Source organism: Vicia villosa, unplaced genomic scaffold, assembly GCF_029867415.1.
Source record: "Vicia villosa cultivar HV-30 ecotype Madison, WI unplaced genomic scaffold, Vvil1.0 ctg.001352F_1_1, whole genome shotgun sequence".
Classification (NCBI taxonomy): Eukaryota; Viridiplantae; Streptophyta; class Magnoliopsida; order Fabales; family Fabaceae; genus Vicia; species Vicia villosa.
The window spans coordinates 21,028-25,017 of record NW_026705587.1 but is presented as its reverse complement, the minus strand read 5'-3'; the positions used below and the strand labels follow the sequence as shown (position 1 = coordinate 25,017).

General features: G+C 35.0%; 1 long non-coding RNA gene across 1 annotated transcript; it reads left to right on the top strand.

The window, feature by feature from the left end:
- Positions 1–298: 298 nt before the first annotated feature.
- Positions 299–1,963, top strand: LOC131634790 (uncharacterized). Its single transcript, XR_009293672.1, has 3 exons — positions 299–436; positions 610–701; positions 831–1,963. It is a non-coding gene; the product is annotated as an uncharacterized LOC131634790 (long non-coding RNA).
- Positions 1,964–3,990: the final 2,027 nt, after the last annotated feature.

Below are 3,990 nucleotides of genomic sequence, written 5' to 3'. Positions count from 1 at the left end.
AGGTTGAACATAACTGCTTTCACTCATTGACACCAACTCAATTTATTTGTTTCTGTTTTCACAGTTATGGGAGATGCAAGGCAAAAACTCCAAATTTGGACAAATATTCATGATTAAAGCTATTACATGTGGATCAATTTTTTTTACTTTGGGTGTTGGAATTTTGTAAGTATGATTCATGTTTCTAATAATCTTTCATTGCATTAATTTAACTAAGTGTACCAAGGTAGATCAAATGTATTATCAATTGTTCAAGTTTTGTTATTGATGATGGTTAATCTTTCTTTGATAGAGTCACAAGGTTTGCAACTTGCAAGTACTTGTTTGTTAGGTGTGACAATGAGCCAGCTCCATGGACAAGGTTGATTTTTGTTCATCAGTTTTTATATTTCTTGTGTGTTTGTACAACTGAAAGGAGGAGCTTGAATAGTAACAGGTATCTTGTTCATTTACAAGTTTTTTGTTTTATTTCATTTGTGTCACTTGTACTAATTTCATTATAACTTGTATATTTTTAATAATTGCAGCAACTACTCTGCCCCCAACAGTGGTAGAGGCCAGTCCCAAACAATATTTGTACTAATTTAATTATAACTTACATATACACAGATTAGAGCTAAGTTAGAGCAACATTTTGCTTCTTGCGGGAAGGCTACTAGGGTGTCAATCCCAAAAGATTATGACTCTGGCTATGTGAAGGGGTATCTTTTGAAATTCAAAATTTGTTTGGTCTTAGTAATTTATTCATTTTGATCCTTATTTTTTTACCTGATTATTTTGAATTTATTGCTGATTTCAAAGATTGCGATGTTGAATTTGGCTTTTTATAGGATCAAGCTTCCTTTTGGTGCCAAGAAGACTGTGCCAAGTGATTGCAGGGCTATTATTGGACAAGTTGCTAGAGGTGAAAGAACTAAGAAGCCCGTGTTAAAGGCTGGTAATGAAGTTTAAAGTGAAGAGGAACTACTGGCCCAAGGTTCGTGGTGCACCTCATGGACAGAAGGTTGGTCTGATTGCTACCAAGAGGACTGTGTAACGGTAAAAATGTGACTCGAGCGTTTTCACGCACTCGAAATATAACAGAGTCGCCACCGAACTTTATTTATTCCAAAAGGAAAGGGAAAATATCGATAAAACCCAAGAGATAAAAGAAAAAAAGGATAAGATGGTCGTCGCAACCAAATTTGGGTTCGGGAATCGGTTAAGCAAGGGGAAGGTATTAGCACCCCTTACCTCCATCGTACTCGATGGGACCCATTTAGTTAGTTTCGTGTTTGAGTGTTAGCGTGATGTTTGCGTTCTTCTGGCTTATTGATCGAGAAAAGGTAAAAGAAAGGATTTTTAGGATCTTTATTATTATGAAGAAAAAGAAAAGATTTTTTATTATTATGCTCGCCAAGACGTTTGTATCTTGTGCCTACGTATTCCCTAGTGCAATGGGAAAGTCAGAGCAATCGTAGTTCAGGCTAGGAACCACGAAAGTTTGTTGGTTGATTTTAGCGAGAGGTACTCGATCGCTTTCAAATGTAGACAATACTACACACACATGGATATGAGATCACTACAAGAATGGATAACTAAATCAAGAGTAAGACAAGATTTTGGCCATCATCGCATTCGTTGGTTAAAAGGGGATATTGACGGACTTTTAGTAAAGGATTGAGCATAGGCGTCACCTAGCGCGTCTTTACCCAAGGTATTCAACAGGAGCGAGCCCCATTGTCACTTGTTGTCCTTGTTATTTAATGTATTTTAATTCAAAAGATTAAGGTATTCAAGAAGTGTTCACCCCTTGTCACTTAACCTCTTGGTTTGATTAATGTGTTTTAGTTCAAAAGATCAAGGTATTCAAGAGGTGTTCACCCCTTGTCATACGATCTTTCGGTATGGTTAAGAAAAAGGTTTTCAAAAAGAAGGAGCTCGAAGTTGGATCGAGAATTATTTGTAACGACTTGGCGTTGGCACAAGGTTTATTTACTTTTTTGGAATGAGATGAATATAATATTTTTGGTATTTTTAATATTAAATGAGAGAATAAAAGGCTAGATAAACATATTTTTTTTTTGTTTTTTAGATATTGAAATAAATTCTAATGAAAAGAAAACGATTTTGAGTTTTGGTATTTTTAATAATAAAATTATAATCTAATAAAAATTAAATAAATTTGCATTCTTTAAAATAGCACAAATGTTAAAACAAAATTAAAGTAGAAAAATTTAAAGTAAAACAAAACAAATTGAATTAAGATGATGGAAAATACTGGGAGGTATAAGGTGGAAATGGGCGCTGGTGGTGTAAGGCCCAACATATTTAAGGGCTAAACTACAATAATAATAGAAGAGGTCTGTGTTTGGGCCGGACCGGGTCGGGTCAAACCCGGATCCGCCCTTTTACTGAGCATGGTTTCTAAAACCCTAAACCAAGAGAAAAGAGGCAAAGCCTTTTCCCCCTCCCTCACTCGTTCGGCTTCTGCTCTCGAGAAAAAAAAACGTTCCTCTTCTTCTCTCTCTATTCTAATCTCAATAAAAAAACAAACTCTCATATCTCACATTAAACCTCACAAACAAACCAAATAAATCATCAATCAAGCAAGAAAATAATCATGGGTTCATAGGTCAAACATACAAACAACAACATCTGAACAGAAAACGAAGGAAAACGAGGCTACCGTCATGGAATCAGAAACGCCAAGGGTAAGGAGCTTGACTGCGTCTGGGTCTTGTATCGCCGATGAAGCCTGTGTCCCGTGTTGATGTATCGTGAGAAAGCTTTGGTTGTCGCGTTTGTATTGAGTATGGTTTCGTCGGTGAAGCTTGCGTGAATAGAAGCGGAGGAAGTTGTGCGTGTTGTTGAATGGTTAGAGGTGAGCTGGCTTCGGCGAGAATGAAGGTTAATGAAGCGTGGTTAGTTGTTCGGTGATTTTTTTCTTCTTCATTTGGCTGCCACGGTTTTTTTGGTTTTTGCTTGTTGTGGTTGTGAGGTTGTGGGTTAGGTTACAATATTTAGTGGTTGTAAATATTGGTGAATGGTTTTGATGAATGAAGATTATATGCAGATTGAAAGTGGGAGATGAATGGTGAACAAGCTAGGGTGATGGAATTTACAAGTGTTTTTCTGAGTTTTGCTTTTTCGCTCCTCTGTGTGGTTTAGTTTTCGTGTGTCTCCCCTTTTTGTTTGATGCTGAATCCTCTCTTTATAGACCAAACTGTGGATTTTTGGGGGGAAATTTAGGGAGATTTTGAACATATTTGGTATCCTGATTATGGCTTTTGTTATGCAGGTTTTTGTATAGACAATTTTGTGCAAAGTTTGGAGTATTGTGAAGCTGTTTTGGTGCAGGGAGGGACAGCAATGAGGTGCAGAGTTTTGGACAGTTGTATTTGGCATGGGATAGCAGAGTATTTGGACAGCAATGTTTGTACTGGTTTTAGAGTTAAATTTTGAAATGGAATTTGGAGAGGGTGGTGTTGTTAACGTGTGAGAGAATGGCAAAGATAAAGTAGTTCATGTAAATTGCCCCTTTTTTCCTTCTATTATGACAAAAAGACAAAGCTAATAACAACAATAATAATAACAATAACTAAAATGTTAGTAACAAATAAAAAGTTAAACTAAAAAATATCAAAAATGAAAATAAAAAATAAGAGAGATTTAAAATTAATTTTAATTTTAATAATAACTCAACTTAAATAAATTGAATTAAATTAAAACTTAATTAAGATTAATATTTAAAAAGAAACTAAAAATTATAATGCCCATAAACATTGACTAGAAAAAAATAAAAGAAAAAGATTTAATAATATTTTTTTTTGTGATTTAGGAAATAAAGTGTGAAAAATGAAAATTAAGAAATTTGCAAAGACACATAATGCAAGCTAACTTTAAAAATCGATATGCAATGATGTGATGATTGAATGATGAATGCGTGCGACACATCCAAATGAATGAAACACATAGGGCAAAATTTGGGGTGCTTTAGACCGGTCTTAG